The sequence below is a fragment of the Megascapheus bottae genome, chromosome 8, assembly GCF_031878675.1.
Source record: "Megascapheus bottae isolate mThoBot1 chromosome 8, mThoBot2.hap1, whole genome shotgun sequence".
NCBI lineage: Eukaryota > Metazoa > Chordata > Mammalia > Rodentia > Geomyidae > Megascapheus > Megascapheus bottae.
Window position 1 is genome coordinate 64,540,541 of NC_143516.1, and position 25,854 is coordinate 64,566,394.

The 25,854-nt window shown below is 39.1% G+C and overlaps 1 pseudogene; it reads left to right on the forward strand.

Annotated features, from left to right (window-relative positions):
• The first annotated feature begins 9,599 nt into the window (after nt 1-9,599).
• On the forward strand, nt 9,600-9,673 carry LOC150060050 (U4 spliceosomal RNA; annotated as a pseudogene).
• The last annotated feature ends 16,181 nt before the right edge of the window (nt 9,674-25,854 follow it).

A 25,854-nucleotide genomic window follows, 5' to 3' on the forward strand; every position in this document is an offset into this window, starting at 1 on the left:
AGGCTTACTGAACAGTTATTTTTCACGGTATAAGTTTATTTCATTTAACTATTTACTAGGGAACATTTTTAGACACAAGCATAGTGGATAATATAATGAATCTCATGGATATAACATTTTTCGTCAAGATTATGTTTTCTGGATATCATAAATATCACAAAATAATTAGGATGTGTCAAATATCCCAACTGTTCCACAACTTTATCATTGTTTTGTACTTTGTTTCAGTGTTCAAATAAGGTTCACACATTAGTTTAATACTAATGGATCATGCCTATAATCCTAATTACTCAGAAGGCTGAGATCTGCTCAGGCAGAAAAGTCCATGACTTTTTTTGTCCCTATTAACCAGCAAAAAGCCAAAAGTAGAGCTGTGGCTCAAGTGGTAGAGTGCCAGCCATGGACAAAATAGCCAAGTGAGAGAACAGCCCCAAACAAATGAATGAATGAATAAATAAACAAATAAATCAGGAAAATAATTTGAAGCAACCTTGATTGCTGTGGCTGAATCAAGCTTATATTCATGTACATAGTAAGTGATAACTTAAATGTCAGTGTCACAGGAGCCTTATGCTACTTCAGAATTGTAACATTCATCCATACATGCCAGTCATTTATAACAGGCAGCATGTGGTGAGGGCCAGTGCGGGGGCAGTATGTCTGTGGTGTGGAGAGCAGTGAGTGGTGTGGAATTTTCCTTCCTGTGAAGGAAATTTCGCTGTAGGCTCTCAGAGTCCAGATAGAGTTCTGAAAGAAATTTCACACCTCACGCTTAAGAGTTTCAATGGAAAATAACTCTGCAGCAGTCAAAAGGCTTTCCTTTATATTATTTCTCCAGCTTGTCTGTGCTGTGTAGCAGTATTAGGAGAATGTATGCATCATGCTAATTTCTTTTGTTTGTCATAGAAACCCCCTGCTCCAGGCTAGCCTGGAACTCCTTATATAGCGCTGGCTGACCTCAAACTCACGACCCTTCTGTCGTTGCCTCCTGAATGCTAGGATTCCAAGTGTATGGCACTAAACCTGACTTATACTGTTTAATTTTTAATAATTGTAGTCCCTAAGTTCTCTGATTTTTCAATTAGAAGTAAATTTTATCTGGGTGGGGGTGGCCCATACCTATAATTCTAGCTACTCAGAAGGCTGAGATCTGAGCATCTGATTTCAAAAGCCAACCCAGAAAGGAAAGACCATGAGACTCTTTTCTCCAAAAAGTTAGAAGTAGGTAGAGCTTTGGCTCAGGTGATAGAGTGCTAACTTTGGAAAACCAGAGCTCCAGAACAAGACCCAGGCCCTGAACTCAAGCCCCAGAACTAGCAAAAAAATAATTATTTAGCTAATTTTAAACCCTAACTGCACAAAAGTGTATCTCCATGTATATATGCAATTGTATGCTCATGGAGATGTATAATTAATGAAGTAAAAGATCCTATAATTATATAAGACATGCTGTTAATAGTACATCCAAGGGAGAAACAGAACCAGATTTTTCTATAATAGTACAACCACTGGAGGACCTTTGGCTTTTCAAATTCAAAAGATCTTACTTTTCAGGAAGCTGGAGAGAAAGGATTTTGAGCTACATCCACTTTGCATTGCTTATGAGCCAACATCTACCATTCTCCCTACAAACAAAATGTCCACACTTTCCTCCTACCCCACAGCTCCCAGTTCTACCCCAAAATGTTCATTTCTGGCTAAAGATTCTGCATGTGGGGACACTTCATCCCTGAGCTGGAGAAGGAGGTGTAGGGAAAGAAGTTATAAAAAGGAACCGATGGTGTCATTTTAAGAGGAATATTTATAGCATCCAGTACTAATTTGTTCTTTCAAACTGGCACGGTATTTTGAATTAAACTAAAAAAAAACCCCAACCCTATTGAATTTACATTGGGTGATTGTTCTGCTAGGACAAGTGGGCAGACACATGGTAGAACGTCAGGACTAACCACCCAGGTTCTGGAGTCTGACTTGTATGAGTTCAAATTCCAAACCCACTGCATTTGTTGTATTACTATGGGCAGCTAACTTAAACTTTCTATCAGTTTCTTTTATTTTTAACCTACAAAATAGAAATAATAGCAGCAGAACCTGTCTCAAAAATCAGTTGGTACCTGGAAATTAATTAGGTTCATATCTAGCAAAGAGTAAGCATGAAGTGTTTAGCCAGTCTTAGTCTTTTTTTTTATAAAGTAGTGAGTGGAAGTGTGTTGTGTTTTGACTCTGTGTGTGTGTGTGTGTGTGTGTGTGTGTGTGTGGCACGCTCCTTCTTGGATTTGCACTCTGAGTATTGTGCTGTAGCTCAGCTTTTTCACTCATGGTTGATGCTCTACCACTTGAGCCATCTTTATGGTGGCTTTTTTGCTGGTTAAAATTAGAGATAAGAGTTTCTAAGATATGTTTGTATAGGCTGGCTTCAAACTTTGATCTTCCTATCTCTGCCTTCTTTTTTTTTATTTGTATTTTTTAATTTTTTGTCTGGTTAATATATAGAGGGGTTACCGTTACATTCACCAGGTAGTAGGTGCATTACTTCTCACACATTGATACCCCTTCTCATGCTTTTGTCCCAATTTCCCTCCCCCCACCCTCCCAACCTTCTGAGTAGCTAAGATTATAGATGTGAGCCACTTATTCCAGACATTTTTTTCATATATTTTTTATTGTAATTAGTAGAAGAGTTACATGATATTTGCCAGAAAGATGGTGCATTAATTCCCATACATTGATACCCTTTCACATGTCTTGGTCCCCAGACATTTTTTTTGACATTTTTTTGTGTGCCATTTCTGGGGCTTGAACTCAGGGCCTGGGCACTGTCCCTGAGCTTCTTTTGCTCAAAGCTAGTGCTCTATCACTTGAGCTGCAGCTCCACTTCAAGCTGTTTTTGTTTATTTGCTTTTTGGTCATTAATTAGAGAGAAGAATCTCATGGGCATTACTGCCTAGGTTGGCTTTGAATCGGGATCCTCAGGCCTCAGCCTTCTGAGCAGTCAGGATTATAGATGTGAGCCACTGCACCCAGCTTTCTTGACTATCATAGGCAAAACATTTCACTCTCCCCTTCCCTCCAATGTCATTCCCACTCATAGAGTGTCCATCTTTCATTCCTGTAGCCATTCTTCATAGTCTCACACAGTTGAATGAATGAATGAATGAATGAATGAATGAACCAAACTCTAATTTGTTTTTAATTGTACCTGGAACTCTCGGTGTCTCTGATTCTGCCCTGGGAAGTGTTTCCTTTCCCCTTTTCCACCTGACCTTACAGATGACCTGTTTCTACAGTTAGCACACTGGAAAGAAGAGATCTGTAAATGACTCATTCTCTCGTTCAGGTTTCTTCAGATTCCCAAGGTCTTATTTATTGCAGAGGAAAGGCTACACAAAATGGGCGAGTGTTACCAGTGTCAGTTGCTCTCACCTGCATGCTGACTTTTTCCCACTGCAGGCCTGGTAAATGACTGATTGAGGGAGGGAAGAAATAGAGGAGATAGTCTCCTGCCTCTCATCAATTCCTAGGCATGGTAAACCATCTCTAGAGAAGCCTGACCCTGTGAACAGTTGTTGGAAATCTGTAGCAGACACATCTGCCTGCTCTAATTAAGTCAGGAATGTACGGTACAGCTGGAATTATAGGGATTCTTTGTTGTTATTGTTGTTTTATGAATGGCAATGCTAAAGTGATCTCTTAGTGTATTACAGAAACAATTTAATAATACAGCCTAGACCCTGGCTTATAGTCTACTCTTACTCAAGTACAAGATTTTGTCCAAGATTGGTGTGTTTGTTGGAAGCTTGGTAGACCCAGGTGGATAGAGGAATAACATAGGATAAATAAGGAATGTCTTCATTATTTATTATTTTTAGTAAAAGTCTTCCTGATTGCAACATGCTCCCATAAGACTATTTTAACTTTTAATGCTTGAAGTCAAGTGTAGCAATGACAAAGAAATATTATGATAGTGGTATTCAACATTTTAGAATCTAAGAATATGTGCTGGTTTTGCTTGCTTCAAATCTATGGTCTGGTAACCATGACTGGCTTGGTTCCCTTGGCAATCTGTTACTTCCCAAATAACAGCTTTCTCCATGGAAATTTCCTTGAAAATGTTCAGCTTGCTCCTGTTAAGGTGTATGCTTGCAAACCTGCCTAGGCTGATCCAATTTTTCTCCTGGTCATCAGAATCCTGACTAGAGTAATGACAAGATGGAAAATGGCCAGCACAGATTCATTGCAGCAAAAAGTTTGCTGAGGTCCACTGGTGACTTCCGTCTGGATCCTAGAACTGCATTTGGATCTGTCCTTTCCTGGAGTTGGTTCTCAGCTCTCCCTTGGATTCTGTGAGCTGAATCAAATCCATTCAAATTTAATTAGGCAGTGTTGGTTTTCCTTGCCTTCAATCAAGCCATCGTAGTGGGTAGGTCCATGCATTGCACTTTAGTTATGGCTTGTGAGTGCAACCCTAGTGAGGCTCTGCAGAGTGTAGAATAAGAATTAAGTTGAAAAAAGTGTATGTCTGGTTTTCTTGTCTGTGTAATCTACTATGTATATAAATGTATGAGAAAAAAATAGACTTTCAAATGGTAAAGTAGCTGCCTAGCAAACACAAAGCCCTGAGTTCAAACCCGAGTACCAACACTAAAGGAAAAAAATAGACTTGTATTATAATACAAACACAAAGAAAACAGGCCAGACTTGATACTAACTTTATCATGCAAATCAGTATGTGTCTTAGAATGATCTGGAATGTTAATTATCCAACAAGAGCTTCACTTGCATGCTTGAAGTTATCATAATCATTTTATAAAAAATGTATCAATATGGCAGGTCATTCTTTTTAAAATTTAGGTTCTTTATTAACTGACCTGACATGTATTTCCCTTACAATTTACCATTTAAATTAACTGGTTTATTTATGTGGCAACATTAAACTAATAAAGCAGACCCAATTCATAAATTAGAAAAAATAATGTAATTGTAGCTTATTTTATTCATGTTCATTCCATTTGGTTATAAATGTGTTCTATTTTATGAAGACATGCATGCATGTAAAGTTCTTCATAAATCACATGATGACAATTATACTATAAACTATAACACTTCTTTCACTTCAAATTGCCCTTAATAAATTAAACTAGAAAGTTCATAAAAGGTGTTCACTTAAAGAATATTTATGAAAAGTTGTAACGAATTAACCCATAAATATAATTATCTGTGTCCTCTCTGAAAAGTATTTTTTGAAGACTATAAAATAAAGGTTCTCAATAAACAGGAATTTTCACCCTTTGTCCATCCTTCTAGACTCTCCTATACTGTTTTAATGTTTGTAAGTAATCTGAACTACTTTTATAATTAAACAACAAATTGGAAACTGTTTGAAAACTATCATCATTATTGCAAACCCTATAAAAACTGAAGAAATACCAGCCCTGGTAGCTCATTCCTGTAAACCTATACAGGGGAGGAAGATTGTAATTGGAGGCCAGAACAGGCAAAAAGTGCTCAAGACCCTATCTCCACCAATACCTGCACGCATTAGCGCACATCTGTCCTTCTAGCTACATGGGAAACATAAATAGATGATGAGAGCCCAGGCCTGCCTAGGTATTCATATGGGAACTTATGGAAAAGTAACAGAGGCAAAACTGACTGAGGAGTTTTATTTCCTAGCAAGCGCAAGGCCTTGAGTGCAAACCTAAAAAGAAGAAAAATGGCTACTTATATTCATCCAAATAACTTTTGAAATTTGATTCTTTTTAATGTGGATTACATTTCATTTTAAATTTGGGATAATTTAGTAGGATAATTAAGGGAGATTACGTCAGCCAGGGCTTATGTTAAGTGCTTTGCATCTATTGGTTATTTCACCTTACAAAACCTACCAGTAGAGGCAGAAGTAGGTTTAATGTAGGACAAAATGGATCCACAAACAAACAATGCAAAGTTGCCCTCATCCTTCATGGGGCATAGAAAAGTGGGCTTGGCAAGTGAGAAGCTTTGAAGCTTAGTCTCCCCAGGTCTGCCACTCAATCCATCCCTTCCCATCAGTCACTGAGGCTGAGCGACATCATTTAACCAACTCAACATGCCACCATGCTTATTTTGCTTTTGTGTTAACTAACGTTGGTATAGGCAGGGAAGGATTCCAATTATGTAACTCCTTTACCCAACAAACAGGTTAAGAAAATGAATACCAGGAACCTGGAACACATGCTACTGAGGAAGGGAAAGGATAAAATCAAAGGGAGAGGGCAGAAGAGCAGAGAGTGATAGTAAGTGATGTACAGATGTGAAAAGAAAGCCTGGTATCTACAGTCTGGCTGTGATTCCCGTGGGGCTTTGCCTTCCTCTCCTAGATTCTTCTTCCTGCATTCTAGTCATCTTGGATTCTATCAACTGCCAATGTACACCCCATCCTCTTTCTTCCTGCTTTTCCATCTCTTTACGTTCCTGAAAAACCCATTCACCCGATTCTACTCTAGACAGTATCTGCTTATGCAAGCATGTCCTTTTTAGTGCTCCACATCAGAACTCACCCTGTACCTTGTAGCATAACAGTCCATTCCGCATATTGTGTTTTCTTGCTGAGTGTATCTTCTCAGCTTTTTGAAGGCAGAGTCAGGAACCAGCTTTTTGCTGGTTAATTGGAGATTCTCTTAGACTTGTCTGACTGGGCTCCATTAGAACCCTCCTCCTTCTATCTCAGCTTCCCGGGTAGAAGGATGACAGATGTGTGCCAACGACCATCCATAATATTTTATTTATTTATTTTTGGTTGGTCATGGAGCTTGGACTCTGGGCCTGGGTGCTGTTCCTGAGCTCTTCAGCTCAAGGCTACCACCCTACCCCTTGAGCCACAGCACCACTTCTGTTTTTCTAGTGGTAAATTGGAGGTGAGAGTCTCATGGTTCAGACTGTGGGCTGGCTTTGAATGATCCTCAGATCTCAGCCTCCTGAGTATCTAGGATTACAAGCATGAGGCTGTAAAAGAAGATAATCATGGCACTCTTTATAAGTGTTTCCTACATTTCAGGCCACATGCTGAGTATTTTGTACCTACTCAAGTCCCCATAACCTTCTGCCATTGGTATTATCTAGATATATTTTATGAATTAAAAAAAAGAAACTAGCCGATGCTGGTAGGTCACACCTGTAATTCTAGCTACTTGGGAGGCTGAGATGTGAAGATCACAGTTCAAAGCCAACCCAGGTTGAAAAGTCCCCAGGAGACTCCGGATAAACTCTGAAACAAGACAAGACAAAACAAAATAAAAACAGAAGTGAAGCTGTGGCTCCATATTGTAGAGCACTAGCCTGAGCCAATGAGCTTTAGGACAGTGTCTAGGCCCTCTGTTCAAGCTCCATGACTGACAACAGCAATGCAAAACAAAAAAACTGAAGCTTAGATTTGCTTAAATTCAGATGGCTGGAAAGATATGAGTAATTTCCAAGTACCTTGAGAACTTGTGGAGATGCTCACCTCAGATCCTTCTACACGAGTGCGATCTTAGCCCTCAGCAAGCCCATTCATTAAGCCATTGATTCCACGGCTTTCCCTTCTGTCTCACCAGGGTGCTTCTCAACGGTTCCCACTCACCACTCTCTTTTCTCCCACTGTCTCTAATCTGCACTCATTCTCTCGATTGTCCATCAGGACTTTCCAACTGGATGAGGAGCTGCAAGGTGAAATCACAGGAGGAAAAGATAAAGCATCTCTGCGTTCTCTCTGGAGACTCTGCTCTCTACCTTCCTGGACAAGCAGTGCTTTGCTACAGTAACAACTACAATGAACAAACAACCCTTATATTCAGTGATTTAATAAAACCAAAATGTATTTATCTATTTATTTCGCCTTGGCTGGTCCTCTTGGGTAACTGCCAGGGTTATGACCCAGGAATTTAGGCAGTTGTGACCTGTGTTTCCCCACAGCCACACCAGGCCCCCTGGGTTTCTGTGACAGGATAAGAGAGACTTTGGGAGATCGTATTGGAAAAACTTCTCCACCTCCACCGGAAAGTAATACAATATACTTGGGCTCATTATTTATGAGTCCAGAATAATCATTGACCTATTAAACAAGAAGGGGGCTAGAAATGATGATTTCCTGCTATATGGGAAGGAAGAATATGAGACAGATTGGAGGGCCATCTAGAATTGTTTCTCTTACCTTTGGTCTTGTCTATCTTGGTTTCTTCTATTTTTCTCCTGAAACTTTTGGCTCTGTTACAAAGAGTCTGAAACACCTTGAAAAAGACCCAAGTCTGTGCATGGATCACCTCTCTTCTCATTTATCTTTTTGCTAAACATCTCATGTAAAACTTACTAAGTCATTGCAGTCTCATTTCTAGTCTTCGTGTGTGTGTGTGTGTGTGTGTGTGTGTGTGTGTGTGTGCACGCACACACACACATGCATGTGAAGGGAGGGGAGAGAGAAGAGAGAGAGAGAAAGAGAAAAACACGACCTGGGCACTCTCCCTTGGGCTCAAGACTCACATTCTATCATTTGAGCCACAGCTCCACTTCGGGCTTTTTGGCAGTCAAGTGGAAATGCAGATCTCACAGACTTTCCTGACCGGTATGTCTTTGAACTTCAATGCTTAGATCTCAGCCTTCTGAGTAGCTAGGATTACAGGTGGGAGCTACTCATACTGGTTAGATTTCTAGTCTTCTTTTATTGAATTTGTCTCCAGATGTTTAAAAAAAATATTGGCTAATTCCCTCCCTTGTCCCATAGTTACCTTCCATGAGATATTTCCCTCGCTGCAGCCACAGTGCCCTGCTCCGGCTCCCCTCCCATCCCGTGGGTGTCCCTCGAAGCAGAGTTCAGTCCAGCAGACACAGTGTCCATCGCAGCAGCAAGGCTAATCGTTCTTCAGATCCAGCCCAGGTTTTATTTTCTCTCAGTATATCTCCATACGCTTGCAGACAGAAAAAAGGCTCATGTGTCTTTAATTTATGAATAACCACGCAAACACACATTATAGTGTGGTGTAATTATCTGCATGATTAGTTGGCTTTCCACCTAAGCTATGCAATCACTGAAAGAATAATTTAATCTTTCTTAAAAAATTCAGCACCTTGTATGTTAGTGCCTTGCACACAGAAAGCTTTCCACGGATGTTTGCTGGAGAAATGACTAAGAAGTGGACAATTGAAGCCCTGAAAATTTACTGCAGATAGTGTGTAATTTTTTAGTTATTATTTATTTTAGGATTCTGGGTGAGTTGTTTTTTGGTTTGCTAAGTATTGGGGAATTGAACCCAGGCCCTAGCACTTGCTAGGCTGTTACTCTACCCTTGAGTTGCTCTACTTACTATTTATTATTACTTATTAAGTAATTAAATTGGTATCTATTTATTACTTATGATTATGATTTGTTATTGCACTTATTATTTATGTAGTGGTGGTACTGGAGCTTGAACTCAGGGTCTGTCCCTTAACTTTTTTGTTCAAGGCTGGCACTCTATCACCTGAGCCCCAGCTCCAGTACTGGCTTTGGTGGCTGGGTGGAGAAAAGAGTCTCCATAGACTGATCTCAGACTAATATCCGCTAATTTCCCCTGCCCAAGTAGCTGAAATTCAAGAAAGAAATGGACAACTTTGCACAGTGGTAGTATCATAGCCAATGAGGTTTATCTGAGGTGCAGTTATTGCTAATTGTAAACTTTCAGGGACAGGAATGTAACCTGGTGGTAGAGTGCTCACCTAGCAGTCCTGGGTTCAATTCCTCAGTACCACATACTCAGAAAAAGCTTGAAGTGGTGCCGTGGCTCAAGTGACAGAGTGCTAGCCTTGAGCAAAGAAATGTCCAAGGACAGTGCCCAGGCCCTGAGTTCAAGACACAGGACTGGCAAAAAGAAAGAAAGGCAGACAGACAGACAGACAGACAGACAGAAAGAAAGAAAGAAAACCAAATATAATATTTACATTTGAAAATTAGTTTGCTAGCAAAAGTAGCATAAAGAATTATAAATACTCTTAATATATTGTTTGACAATAAGAAAACAGAATGAAATTCAACCAAATGGATGCATTTCAAAGCTTTAAAGTGTGACTGAATATTTATGACACAATATATTGCAGACTAGAGTAGTAAGGCTTGTCTTTCATGAAAGCTGGCTATGTTTATTGCATCAGTAATTTAGAAGTAAGTTTTAGTATCCCATATGTAATATTTATGTTCTACAATAATTAATAGTAAAAGATCATTTTAAATCTTCAATGGAAGTTCTTTAAATTTAAATTTGAAATAGGTGAAGACAAACCATGAGAAGAGCTACAACATCAAGATATTATAATCATTACATCTGAGTATTTGTATATAACTTTTACACCTGATTTTCACATGTTATTAGATGATATTTGTGCTAAATTTAGGACAAAAATGTTGTCTTTAAAACTGTTTTTTCATCCCATCTATAAAAGAATAATCAAAAGACCGAGGGCACTAGTGGTTCACGCCTATAATCGTCAGAAGGTTGAGGTACAGAGATTTGAGGTTTGTGCTCAGCTTGAACAAAAAGCTTCACAAGACTCTATGTCCAAAATAACTAGGGGAAGTCAGAGGTCAAGTTATGACTCATGCCAGACAACTGAGTTCAAGGCTCTGAGTTCCAATCTCAGCACCTCTGGCGGGAGAAGAAAAAGAGGAACTTAGCCAGGAAAACAATATTTAATTCATTCATTTAGTTGTTACCTGTTTGTAAGCCAAGTGTAGAATTTAGCCAGTGTGAATCTTGCTTCTGTTGCAACACTTTAAAAATGAGAATTCTTTCATGTATTGAGATCACCATCACTGGTCTCCAAATGGAGATGGTTGGTGGAAAGTTTGCTGAGTGTGTACGTATCCTCTGGGATTGGGTGAGAGTAACAGAAGAACCCAGACACTGGTGGAAGAGACAGCTGAGTGCACAGGAGCCCAGCAAGGTCTTGCCCCAAAACAAGAGCCAGAAACCGCAAGGAGTCAAAGTGAGTCTGGTTAAAGGTAAGTGCCAAGAACATAGGAACTGGTGAGAGAGGAGAGGGGGAGCCAAATTGATGGGGGGTGCTGTGTGGAGAACAAAACTAAACAAACAAAAACCAGCCAGAGGCACTGAAACCAAGGCAGAAAGTTCATTGGAAATGAATTCACCCCAGAATTATTCAAAGAGGAGCTCCTGTTTAGAATCCTGCTGCCAGGCCTCTGCATACCTCAGCTGTCCATCTGGACTTCTCAATCCCAGTTCTCAAAGTCCTGAAGTTTAACTCTAGCCTTGACAGTTTAACTATCACATCTATGTTCTTGCTTTCTGGGAAAAAGAGCAAAGGTCTAACACCCCCAATTCCAGGCAGAAATATGCACAACCAAGAGGTTCTACTTGATATATATATATATGTATATATATTCATTTAAAGTTTCCAGAAACCCTCTTATGTTGTTTCAAATTCCATCCTATGTGATTTAGAAAAATAAGAGGTAGATGATAGATAGGTAGATGAGATAGGTGGATAGATAGATAAATAGATAGATAGATAGATAGATAGATAGATAGATAGATAGATAGATAGATAGATAGAATTTCCTCTAATTCTACTCTGTGGCAGGCACAAAACAGAACAAAACTACCAACTTCACACACACACACACACACACTTTCAGAAAAGTTTAAGGCTTAGCAGAGAAAAACTCATTGAACTATGAAGTGACTATAGCAGTTTCAGAATACAAAGAATATACACCATCAATTCTTTGCCTAAGTACCAACCGTGGACAAGTGAGATCTAAGATTAAACATGTGACAGCATTGACATTAGCACTGCCTCCAAATGATGCAGGCACTAGGAATAGCATTTGGACATACCTTACAAAACTGAAGTTACTCTTGGCATACAGCATAGCAGTCCTGCTCTTCAGTACTTAACCAAAGTAGATAGAAGCTATGTATTCCCATAAGCACACGGATGTTTAAAGTATCTTCATTCATAATTGCCAGACCTGGGAACAACCAAGATCTTCCTCAGCAGGTAAGTGGGTAAATAAACTGTCATTTCATTTTCTTCACATATATTTTCAAAAGTGGCTCATACAGTAAACTATTTGTAAATTTTCAAGATAGCTCCATACTGTTTTCCATAATAGCTGTATTGACTCGCCTTCCCATCAGCTATGTGGAAAGATTGCTTTCTCACAGCATTGCCACTATTTATTTTCTAAAGAATTTTTATAGTAAACATTCTAACGTGGCTGTGATCATGCTTCCTTGTGGTTTCTAATTGCATTTCCTTGAGATTAGTGATACTGAGCCCCTGTTTCCATATACTTGTTAACCATTGGTGTGTCCTATTTTGAGAAATGACTATTGGGTCTGTTGCTCAGTTTTTAACTCTGATACTTGCCTTTGGGTTTTTTCTGTCTGTTTGTTTTGATTATCAAATTGTTTCACCTCCTCATATAGCCTGGATATTAAATCTGTGTTACATGCATCATTTGCTAACATTCTCAATTACTGCATTCCAAAGGTTGCCTCTTTATTGACTGCTGAGCTTTGCAGAAGATTTTTCTTTGTTATAATCTCCTTTGTCGATTCTGCTTCTGTTTCCTGTACGTTGGAGAGTGGAGTGAGGTTGAGTAGAGAATCTTCTCTGAAATAAATATCCTTTCCCATTCTGTCTTGAAGCATTTCCACTACGTTTCCTTTTAACCATTCTGTAGCTTCAGTCCCTATATTTAAATCAAGTCTTTTGACCATTTCCACTTGATTTTGGTGGATGAAGTAAAGGTCTGCCTTCAGTCATCTAGCTGTGGAAATTTGATATTTCAGTACAACCCACTGAAGAGGTTGCCTCTTGTACTTGCCATCTTGGTCAAAACTTAGTGAACTGAAGATAGGAGGGTTTGCTCTGAGGATATCTAACCTGCTCCATTGATCCTTATAGCTATTATTATGTCAATAAAATGCTGTTTTATTTATTTATATAGCTTTGCTGTATGTGCTATATGTAATATAATTTATGCTAATGCTTGACCATAGAGGTTGTGTATGCTAAACATAAGATCTAGCTACTAAGTGCCAGAATATGTAGTGAATCAATAGTTAGGTACTATAAGTTCTCTTTGTTGCTTTCCTTAGTATTGTTTAGCTCAAGATTGGATGTCTAGCCGTGTGTGTGTATGTGTGTGTGTGTGTGTGTGTTCTCATATGAATTTTAATTGTTTTTCCTATTTCTATGAGAAATGTTACTGGAATTTCCAAAGGGCATTTACACTTGCAATCACTTCAGAAAACTTCCATAAGCCATGTTCTCGGCTGAAAACCAAACGATTCATTTTCTCAGTAGTGAACTCCTACTTACCTCACCTCCAATCTAAAACTGGAGACATCGTAACTCCAATGGTAGACTGCCAGCCATGAGGAAAGTAGCTGAGAGAGAGCTCGAGGCCCTGAGATCAAGCCTTAGGACTGGCAGAAAAGAATAAGAAGAAAAATAAAAGTCCTTGTGGGCTAAATAGAAGACTTGGAGATGTCCTATTTTCTCCCATCCCCACCCTATTAGACATTATTTTTTTTGTCAGGATAATGTGTAGAGGGTTACAGTTACATTCATCAGGTAGTAGGTACATTACTTCTCACACATTGATACCCCTTCTCATGTTTTTGCTTAGACACTATTAAACTAGAAACATCACAGAATCCAAGAGCCTATATCTTCCATCTGTACATAATTTGAGCCATGTAAAACTTTCTCCATTAATAAAAGCTGAAAACAAAAGAACAAACACTCAATGCCATACAAAGACTTTTTCTTTAATTTTACCAAATTAAATAGAAATAATAGGAAAACAATTTGACTGTGTTATATTAAACAATGTGAGCTGAACATGGCCTAGTGGTCGAACACATGAAGCCCTGGGTTTAATTTCTTGGTATCACATATACAGAAAATGCCACGAGTGGTGCTGTGGCTCAAGTGGTAGAGCTCTAACCCTGGGAAAGCTCAAGGACAGTGCCCAGTCCCTGAGTTCAAGCCTCAGGACTGGCAAAAAGAAAAGGAAAAAAGAGAAGGAAAGAAAAGAAAGATTTGTTGTTATAACTTGAAGTTTGTTAACAACCCCAAATAAAAATGGAAATTATAGCATGAAATGTATTTTTGATATTGCCAGTGCTGTGGACTGCCATATGTAAATCAGGAAATTGCTAGGTCAGAAGATCCAGAAGACTGTGTGATCACACAGAAGACTGTGTGATTTGGGAGTAAGTGAAATTTCAGATTATATTATGCGTGCACAGTCCATAATGAAATTTCAGCAGGGCATGGTAGGACCTGCCTATAAGACTGTGACAAATTGGAAGCCAGTCTGGGCTATGTGGTGAGACTCTGTCTCAAAAAAATAAAGTCAGTTTCTATGGCTTCAGAGAATTAGAAAAAGGGAAATACTATCTCCATCAAACATTCACAAGATCATATTCCTACTCAGACTATTTCTGAAGATGATGATTTTTTTTATAAAGATCAATTGTGAATAAGTTTTTTTAAGTGTAAGCTGTTCCTAAGGGCATAACATTTAGAAACAACATATGGTTCCTGTAGTTAAGAATAAGTTCTTTTACATCAGCCAAAGACATTCACCAGCAGATGAGTTCAATGGTATCCTGAATTGGAAAAAGTGAAAAATTGTCATCTCTTCTGTTCTTCATCTTCTTTGCCTTCCTGAATATAGAATTTATTTATGTGTGTGTGTGCACACGTGCACATGAGTGTGCCTGTGAGTGTGCATGCGTTTGCTGATACTTAGACTTGAGCTTAGGGCTTTAGGATTTCCTAAGCTCTTTTATTTTTAGGCTGGTTCTCTACCCCTTTCTTTTTGCCTTTAATCTTGCTTTCTCTAATCTTCTCAGTGTATACACACAAAAATAGGATCATTTTACTGACCTACTGAGAATTGTCCCATGGCTTTTCATGTTGGTTGAATAAATTCCAGACTATTTGCACTGTCTGATACAGTCCAATCTGAGTATGCTTTTTCCTCTCTAATTTCAACTCCTGTCACTATCAGAATTCCCCTGGCTTTCTTTCATATTCTCCCATCTCACCTATGATCATATGGGCACGTCTCTTCTCTGGCTCACATACGTACTCACACTTCTTGCACTTTATCTTACATATCACTATTGGAGAGACTTTCTCTGAAACTCATTTGTAATATAAGTCACTTCATATGTCTTCTCTTATTCTCTATTGTTTTCTTCATTATACTCGAATGTCTAATCATATCATTTACTTGTTTGTTTTTATATTTTCTCCCACTAAATTATGCATTCTATGAATGTATTTTACATTCTATAAATGTCATGAATTATTCTATTCAGGACAATAAGTAACACAATACTTGTCTTAGTAGGCATCAATATATTTTAATGAATATTGAATTAACAAAATAATAAGGAAAAAATACTTTCTAGGTAGTATTTATATAAGCACAAGAGATTTTCTACTAATTCTGGATGAAGACTATAGGAAAAGTTGGGAGAAATGGAATAGAATGGAGTCTGTTTTAAGATCTTCTCATAGCCACAAAATAACCTAGGTTGGTAGGTTATATGTTCCCAGAATTTTCCTCATTGAGTTTAATGAAGTGAAGAAGAAAATAAAGACCTTGCAATCCATATCCACATAAGTGAGGGCAGTTTGTGCTCTGTGCAGAGATTCAGATTGGCAGGTATGTTTTACAGAAGAAGAATACTGGAATTTCCTGTCCATGATTCAATTATGACAGCTAAGACCTAGAACCCAGGTTTTCTTACTGTTTTTTCCTATCCCATCTCTGTAATAAACAGCATAACTAGCAAATCATAGACATGTACCAATGTCCTGTCTCAAATTTCGTATATCAAATTATCTCAACCTAAAGGATTTGGGGTGTTGGTAACAGTACATTGTAAATATGTATAGCCAGGCTGGAGGAAATGAGATAATGAGATTTTTGTTATTGAATTGTGCATGCTTGTGTGTGTGTGTGTGTGTGTGTGTGTGTGTGTGAGAGAGAGAGAGAGAGAGAGAGAGAGAGAGAGAGAGAGAGAGAGAGAGAGAGAGGCAGAGAGACAGAGACAGAGAGACAGAGACAGAGACAGAGAGACAGAGACAGAGACAGAGAGAGAGGAACCTGTGGCTTGAACTTCAGGCCTGGGCACTACCCCAGGCATTATGTTAGTGTAACTCTACCACGTGAGTTTACAGCTCCACTTCCAGTGTTTAGGGGGAGGGGAGGTTAATTGGACTTTCCTGCCTGCGCTGGCTTCAAATTGGTGTCCTCAGATCTCAGCCTCCTGAGTAGCTAGGATTACAGGTGTGAGCCACCAAACACCCTGCTGTTCCTACTCTTTCTAAACCACTGGAACTGTTTGTTTCCATCAGCAAGATTATTTGCTTCAAAATCTGTGGGCCATTGTCAAGAACTAAGTGTATGGATGTTGGACCCCATTTTGAGCAATATTGTCCACCAGCATCTTTAGCATAACATACTGTTAAAAGCTAAAGAATTATGAATATCTGTGCACTTCTCTGAATGTCCTTGAGTATCTACTGAAGTGTTATATACCAATCTAACTCACATATAAACATCCAATCATATCTTGTACGCTCACACAATTCTTTTGTTTGTCATAGTTAGAGTGAGTCTGTTAATCACATTTTAATTCTAATTCCTCGAAGTAGGTAACTGAATTATAATACTTTGGAAGAAAATTAGTTGAATTAACTAAGGCACTTGCCTCCACACAAGGTTGAATTAGGCCATATGAAAATTTACTTTACATAATCTTTTCATGACTTTGCATTTAATTTCCAAGCTAATGTAGCTAACCTCTTCTTTTAATGGAACTGTAGGCATGAATTTATCATTTTCCCTTTGGAGAAGTTCTTGACAAAAATTAGGCTATTTTACTATTTCTTTAAATTTTACTTTTAGCAGCTGTTGGAAGTTCCAATAAAAGCTACCTCCATAGATTTGAGGTCTGGCATCTACCTCAGTAGGTGTTGATCTACTTTTCTGTTTCTATGGAAGGGATTTGAGCTTCTTCTCATCACAAACCCACTAATTAACTAGCATACCTCATATAATACTGAGAAAAGCAATCGTTCACTGAACAAATACCTGGTGAAAAGTCTGCTGTGTACCAGCTGTTAAGCAGGTGTGGGAAGGGTCTGAAATAACTAAGAGGAGAAAAGACACAGAAATATAATTTCAATAAAGAGCTAGCTATTACAGAAGAATGCACAAGGTATGATGTCTTGGAGACAGGAAGCTTTCCTAGAGAAGATATTTAAGCTATGCTCTGCAAATGAAATTAAATCCATTTTTTAATGTTTAACTTTTCCTCTGCAACCTAAGTTCACTTAATGGTACACATTTCTTGATTATTATGTACATTGTTAGCAAATTATTAGTTATGCAAATAATATTGCTTTAGAATCTAGGAATTTCATTCATTATTATGGCTTTATAATCATTAATTCATGGTTATTTGAGATGAAGGTTAATAGGAGTAGCTAATTAGAGATGGCGTCTCTCAGACTTTTCTGCCCAGCTGGCTTTGAACCAAGATCTTCCAGCTCTTAGTCTCTTGAGTAATTAGGATTACAAGTGTGAGCCACCAGCATCTGGCTTGCTTTTATTTTTGAAAGATTTTATTTTTCTCAATATAAAACCTAGGTTAAAAGGATTTCCCTTCAATCCTTTAAGGATGTCACTCCATTGCACTGTTTGTCATATACTTTCTGGTGCAAATATAGCTCTATTCCTTCTTTTCTTGCATGTATGATGTGTAATTTACCTGTTACTGGCACATGTATGATGTGCAATTTTCCAGTTGCTGTCTCCGAAAGTATTTTCTGTTAGCCACGTCCATTTTGAGGATGTCTGTGTACTGCTTCTTTTTTTTTGCCAGAGCTTTTGATATTTATTATCTGGAATAGGTTTAACATTTGGAGAAATGTATTGAAACACATAGTCCTGGAAAGAAAAGCAAGCTGATCAATTAGAGAACAGGGTATGGGCAGACAAACATGACGTGCACTATTTTTTCTGGGTGAACACAAAGAGCCTTCCCAACAAGGTAAAGGCAAAATACAAAATCAATGTCCAACTCTGGAGAGCTGTAAGATGTCAGTTTTAAATGTGCATTGTAGTGCTTCTTTACTGAATGCTTTGAGCTCACTTTGGCACACTCTGAACTTCTTATGTTTGTGTTTATCTTATTTAACTAATCTTGGTCATTTTCTTCCCTAGCATGTTTTACCTCAATGTCTTTCTCATTTTTCTCTGCAATCTCCCTGCTGTGTCTGGCCTCCCAGCTGGTGGGTGCTCCCGTGTACTGTCTACCACTCTCCATTCTCTTGGTGTTTTGGTCTAGATGTTTGATTCAGCTATTGCTATGTCAATGGGCTATTTTCTATGTAAGGTGAACTGAGGAATCCATTGAAGTCACTTTTCATTGGTTCTGCTTTGGGTTCTTCTCCCCAAATTTTTCATTAGACATTCATCATGGCAATATTGTCATGTGCCCACGATGGCTTTTCAAACAAGACCCTTCACGCATTAATGATAGGTGTTGGTAAACTCTCTGCCTGATTTCCAACTTCTGGGCAATCTTTGAGTCTGATTTGGAAGATTGCTTTCTCATTGAATAATGCTTTTCGTCGTGTGTGTGTGTGTGTGTGTGTGTGTGTGTGTGTGTGTATCTAGCAAATTAAAAAAAAAATTAGTTACTGAAAAACAGCCAAAGTCGGGGGAAATTCTATGTATATTGAAGCATGCATATTCTTACTTTTATTAGACCATGAGTGTTGGAACTGGCTCAGCCAAGTGAGGGAATTTTTATTTATTGTTGTTGGTTTTGTTGCTGTCATTTAGACTCACCAATTTCCATTTCATCTAGTATTACTATGCAATCAGGGTTGAAGATGCTGTCTGACTGGGTGTTGAATGTTTAGTTTGGTTTTCCTTTACTTCATCTTGATTGGTTTTCAATATTCCTTCTCTCCCCTTAGCTTTAAGCTTTCCCTGTGCAACAATGCTCCGTGAGGAGCCTTTTCTAGGATCCTGACTCTTCTCTAATGGTAGCCTGAGTGTTGCTGTCTAAAGAGAGAGACAGGAAGTTTCTCCCTTGACCTGCTCCCGCACAGACTCAGTCTTGCTCTCTGTGTCTGCCTCTTTAAAGCCTCATGTTTCTTTGTCCTCGTGCTAGCTAAACTCTGCCTTACTATCTTTAATGACTCATTCGGGAATGTCTTAACCTTCTCTTCAAAATAATGTTTTCTTTTATCCATGGAGTACCCACACAATGCTTTATCTGAATCTTCAAAGTGTGCTACTTCTGTTCTTGAGGGATGCAGCTTTGATTTCCTAGGAATCATGGCTCCAGGTGCTCCATGTACTTTCTTAGCATGCAATCCTCTTCCGTGAGCCTGCACCACTCAAGGAAGCTCTTTCTGGTCTTGTTCTGCCCCACTGAAGAATTTGCAAGTATGTGCAAACTTCCCCTGTGCTTGGGGTTCTCTTGCCATGCCACTCTCAGAATTCTTATACTTTTTTTTTTTTTGAACTCAGGGTCTGAGCACTGTCCTTAGGTTTTCTTAACACTAGAGTTCTACCACTTGAGCAACAGCACCACTTCTGGCTTTTTCTATGTATGTGGTACTGAGGAATAAAACCCCAATCTTTGTGCATAATAGGCAAGCACTCTACCACTAGCCCAATCTCCTGGCCCTATTATACATTTTTTTAAGATGTTAGCTACTACCTCCTTTCCATGCTATGCTATACACAGAGCATCTCATTCTTACATCCTTTTTCTCCTTTAGAGAAGCCAGTCTGGTTTTGATTTTCAGGCCTATTGTTCTGTGATCTTAAGTTTGTTAATGGGCTCAAGAAATGTATGAGTTTGTAACCCATTATTACAAACTTTCATTATTGTGGTAAAAACAGAATTCTTCCAAGTTAAGACAAAGCAGAAATTTGTTTTTATTATTGAAACCATCTTTTTCTGATAATCTAGATTAAACGTCTTCATTTTCTTTTGGGACTTTAATGAATTTCCTTTGTCATCTTCAAACCTGCATGATTTCCTTCCTTCCTTCCTTCCTTCTTTCCTCCCTTCCTCTCTTTCTTCCTTCTTTCCTTCCTCTTTCCCTTCCTCCCTCTTTCCTTCCCTCTTTCCTTTCTTTCATTTCTCCCTTTCCCTTCCTTTATTTCTTCTTCCTTCCCTCTGTGTCTCCTCCCCTCACCCCGCTCTGTTTCCAGCCTACATGGTTTCTTTTTTTTATTGTAATTAGTAAAAGGGTTACATGATATTTGCCATATAGAAGGTGCATTAATTCACATACATTGATACCCTTTCACATGTCTTGGTACCCATTACCCTCCCCCCCACATCCCCCCACCCGTCTTGGTTTTCCCCCCTTCCCTATCCTTCATGGTTTCTTATCACAAGTTTTCTGCCATTTTTAATCTTCATTCCGCTAATTATAACATTTCTTTGGGTACTGAGTGCTTTTAGGATATTCATTTTGATAAGGAAGAATGATGAAAGAAGTAATATTTATCAAGATGTATTATACTTATAAACTGATCTGCTGGATGACAACTCCTTTGTACAACTACTTAAAGATAATAGAAGTCAATTTTTTTTTCTTTTTTGGTCAGTCATGGGGCTTGAACTCTGGGCCTGGGCACTGTCCCTGAGTTCTTCAGCTCAAGGCTACCTCCCTACCCCTTGAGCCACAGCACCACTTCTGTTTTTTTTTCTGGTGGTTAATTGGAGATAAGTCTCACAGACTTTAGTGCCTGGGCTGGCTTTGAAATGGAATCCCTTGCTCTCAGACTCCTAAGTAGCTAGGATTACAAACGTGAGCCACCATGCCTGGCAAAAGTACAATTTTTTAAAAGATATTTTGACACTGCCTTTTAGTAGTGTGATTGTGATGAGACTTGATTTACTTTTCCTTATATTTGTCTTTTTAAGGTTTGTTAAGGTTCTTGAATCTGTGTTACATACACTTTTATCTATCAAATCTGAAAACACATTGGCTATTGTTTTCTTGTTTTATTCAGTCATCCCTCTCTTCTAAGAATTCAATTAGGCATTTATTTACAACTTGTCTCTAAGTTTATCATTCCTGTGTTTAAGTCTTCAGCTTGTTCTCCAGTCATTTCATTGTGGGAAGTCTCACTTGCCAGGACATCAGCATGCATGCATGCTTTCTTTCCTGCAGTGTGCCATAAATGATTGTTTTCATTCAGTTTCTCTCCATTTCAGATCATGTATTTTTCATACACAGAAGTTCAGTTTCTTTTCTTAAAAGCTTCCTTCCTTTCTCTCATCACATTTACGGCCCTCTACCTGCCTGACCATATAAAATTTATTTGTTGTAGCTACCTTAGAATTCTTAAGCAGGTAATCTATCATCTCTGGGTTTGTACTCTCACTTGATTTTTCTCCTGATCATCAATGATAATTTTCCATATTTGCATGCAGGGGAATATTTGAATGATGGCATTATTAATTTTCTTTTTGTGCCAGTTCTGAAGCACTGTCCTTAAACTTTGTTGCTCAAAGCAAGCACTCTAGGGACCGGTAGTTTGGCCTAGTGGTCGAGTGCTTGCCTAGCATGCACAAAGATCTAGGTTCGATTCCTTCATACTACATACATAGAAAAGGCCGGAAGTGGTGCTAAGGTTCAAGTAGTAGAGTGCTAGCCGTGAGAAAGTCCAAGGACAGTGCTCAGGCCCTGAGCTCAAGCCCAGGACTGGCACAAAAAAAAAAAAAAGCAATCACTCTACTTGAGCCACAGCTTCACCTGTGGCTTTTTGGGGAGCTAACTGGGGATATGAGTCTCATGGGCTTTCTTGTCTGGTCTGGCTTTGAACTGCAATCTTCAGCTTTCAGCCTCCTGAGTAGGTAGGCTTACAGGTGTGAGCCACCACTGCCCAAATGACGTTAAATTTACAATGTTGGTTGTACTCAAGTATTGGGCTTTGCTGTTTAGATTGAGTTTGATCCTTCTGAGGTTTCTCTCAAGTCCTGGGGCAGGTGTAGAATAACATTCAGCTGAGGCTAGTTTGTTTCTATGACTGAGCCACCATTCTTTAGAGACTCCACGGAATGTCATTGTGTGAGAAGTGTGTTACACTCTATCAACTACTGTTTGCCGGTAAGAGCTTCAGGATGGTTTGATGTGATCCCTCATCAGTTCTTTCTTCAGATTTAGGTAGGTTCCTTCACAGTTCAGAACTCACTGCTAGAGGAGTGGAAATCTTGAGAGATCTCAAGAAAGTTCTTTCCTTCCCTGTCACCTTTTAAGTTCTCCCCTCTTCTGTATTTGTCCCACTCATTCTAGCTGCTATCTTCTCTCTAAGCCTCAAGCTGTGGTTCCTCACTGGAGGAAGACTGCCAAAAGCTCTGTTCTCTCTCACTTTGCAGAGGCCTAGAGGCTTCTAGGCAGGATGTCAGGCAGGCAGAGGCTCATTTACCAGTTCCTTTCTGTTAGCCACCCGTGTCCTAGAGTGCCTATGGCCTAAGTGTCTACAGGTGGCTTCGTCCACTTCTAATTATTTAAGGTAGGAGGTCAAATACTCGGTTTTGCTCTACCATTTATAGAAATACACTGATCTCATTCAAAGATCCTTAGGAAGTATTAATGTTGGGGATTAAATCACTAGTGGGTGAATAAAACTGGATTAGAGAAGCATAAGACTAGATGCCAAAATATTGTTAAAATGCTGTAAGTCTGATCAGTAACTATAAGGGCAGTAGACCCTGGCATGGATTAAAATCATGGTTATAGTAAATATTTAGGGCAACATAATCTAGTGATTGATCCAGTTTGGGAAAAATTGAATGAATATTATAAACCCCAACGTCATTTAAACAGTTGTTGTATAGTTACTGTGAATCTAGTCTGGTCGATAGCAGACTACCAAATATGAATGACACGGAAGCTGGCCTAAGAAAATTAACAGACATATATTCATAAATCAAGTGCACAAATTGGTATCAACAGATGCTAGATTGTACAATGGAGCAGTGAGAGTTGAGGGAAGTCTAGGAAGCATTCACTGGAGCAATCAAATGGAAGATAGTTTGGGAAAGATAATAAAAGCTTTTCAGGCAGATAAGAAAACACATTCTAGAAAAACAAAATAGTACAATATGATGATTTCCAAGAAAGACTACATTTTAGCTATGAATGTAGTGTGGAATATGGTGTATAATCAAAGTGTGCAAATACAAAAGTGTAATAAGACAAAAATAAGGTATTATTAGTGGTGGTCTTCGTATTATTACATCTCCAAGAATGGTTTATGTACACATAAACATCTAAGGACTGTAGAGATAAGTTTTGATGCTGCAGAGTCTGTACCATCAGTTATATAGCACAAAAAAGGAGAAATCAATAATATTTATGCCTTATTCTCCATCCAACATATCACAACGGCAATCATTTTAAAGTGCTCACATTCCTGTACCAAGATAATGTTCAAACAATCCATGTATTTTAAGTGAAAATAGAAATAAATATTTGAAATGACTATAAGAAATAAGCAAAACGTTATATACTCTTTATGACTTGAAAATTCCTGATATGTGCATAAATTCCATAGGCAGTCATTGCTAATAGAACAAAGTAATATTCTTTCGTTATTTGGGTTTACATACCTTAATAACATATAAAACTCTTGTTTTTTTTGGTATGGGCCTGGGGCATGAACTCAGGAGGGCTGGGGTACTGTTCCTGAGCTTTTGTGATTGAGCATAGCACAGGACCACTTGAGCCACAGCTCCACTTGTGGCTTTTTGATGGTTAGTTGGAGATTTAAGAGTCTCTGAGGGCCAGGATGTGGCCTACTGGTAGAGTGCTCGCCTAGCATGACCACACCCAGCATGCATGAAGGCCTGGGTTTGATTCCTTGGTGCCTCATACACAGAAAAAGCCAGAAGTGGCATTGTTGCTCAAGTGTCAGAGCGCTAGCCTTGAGCAAAAGTGCTCAAGGATAGTGCCCGGGCCCTGAGTTCAAGCCCCAGGACTGGAAAAAAAATTCTCATGGACTTTCCTGCTCAGGCTGACTTTGAACTATGATCCTCAGATCTCAGCCTCCTGAGTAGCTAGGGTTTCAGGCGTGAGCCACTGGCATCCAGCCGCAGAACCCCTTCTCTATGTTTCAGTTTTAAGCTGTCTGATGTAAGACACTTTGACTACATCTGCCTATTTTCCATTGGCAATATTCATCCTTCAGTGTGTCTGTCCCTTCATTTAGTGAAAATACTAATGTCTTCAAAACTGATGCTTTAGATCAGCTGCTGGTGGCTCATGCCTGTGACCATATCTGTTTAGGTGGCTGAAATCTGCAAATTATGGTTCAAAGCCAGTCTGGGCAGAAAAGTCAGTGAAACCTTTGACCTACAATAACAGCTAAAAGCTAAAATTAGAGCTGTGGCTCAAATGGTAAAGCGCCAGTCTATTTAGCCTTCTCAGGAAAATAAATCTCCAGTTTGTTGCTGTTTGGTAGAGTGTTAGACACCTGGCAAACTTGAACAAACACCCAGCTGTCTATTTTGATGCAACATTTCCCTCTGTCAGCACAGGTAGCAGAGCCACTGGAAGGGTATGGGAAGTGGGCATGGGGTACTGTGTTGGGAGGGAGGTGTCTCCTGCTTTCCCCTCTGAAACCTCTAGAGCTGCTATTCATCTTTCTTCTTTGCAGCTTCCTCTATCCTGGTGGCATTATTGGACCATTGTTCTCATTGTCCTTGTGTCTTTACACTTGGAAAAAATTCCATTTGCTCTTACTCTAGTAGGCCTTCTGGAGGGAAGTTGAAAAACGCATGTGTTCAATAATTCCTCTTTAACTGGAAGTCCTTCAGCTCATTCTTTTTTAATGTCTATGTCTCTGTGTTTCACAATATACATGATCTATTTGTACAGTGGTACAGATGTATAATTTATGCATAAATAAATGCCTATGATTGCCCTGCTCAACTTAAATTAGTTTTCTTCTAACAAATAAAAGGATATGTTTGTAAAGGCTGGGAAGCCATTGACCTGCTTGGCCTATGAATTGTGGCTCTCTGGACTCAGACCTGGGCCTTTTGTCTCTTTTATGTACATATTCTCACAAAAGACTTTGTGTCAAAAAAATATTGGTGATTAAAACTTTAGCCAGGCACTGGGGGATCATGTCTGTGATCCTAGCTGCTTAGGAGGTCAGCACAGGTAGAAGAGTCCAAGGTAGAAAAGTCCATGAAACTGTTATCTCTAATTATCTCAACAAAAGGCTAGAAGTAGAGGTGGCTCAAGTTAGAACACCAAGAAAGCCAAGTGAAAGTAAGGGACGGAAGGAAGGAAGGAAGGAAGGAAGGAAGGAAGGAAGGAAGGAAGGAAGGAAGGAAGGAAAGGAGGGAGGGAGGGAGGGAGGGAGGGAGGGAGGGAGGAAGGAAGGAAGGAAAGAAGGAAGGAAGGAAGGAAGGGAAAAAGGAAGGGAGGGAAAGAGGGAGGGAGGGAGGGAGGAAATCAGACACCTATGGCTCATACCTGTAACCCTAGCTAATCAGGAGGCTGAGATCTGAGGATCACAGTTTGAAGTTAGCTTGGGTAGGAAAGTTCAGGAGACTCTTATCTCTGATTAACTACTCAGAAAAATTTATAAGTAGTGCTGTGGCTCAAGAACTAGAGCACTGGCCTTAAACACAAAGAGGCTCAGGGACAGCACCCAGACCCTGAGTCCAAGCCCCAGGGCAGGCCAAAAGAAAAAACTGAATATTCATAGTATTCATTTAGCTCCAGTTCCTTCTTATATTATCACCTGAATGTCTAATA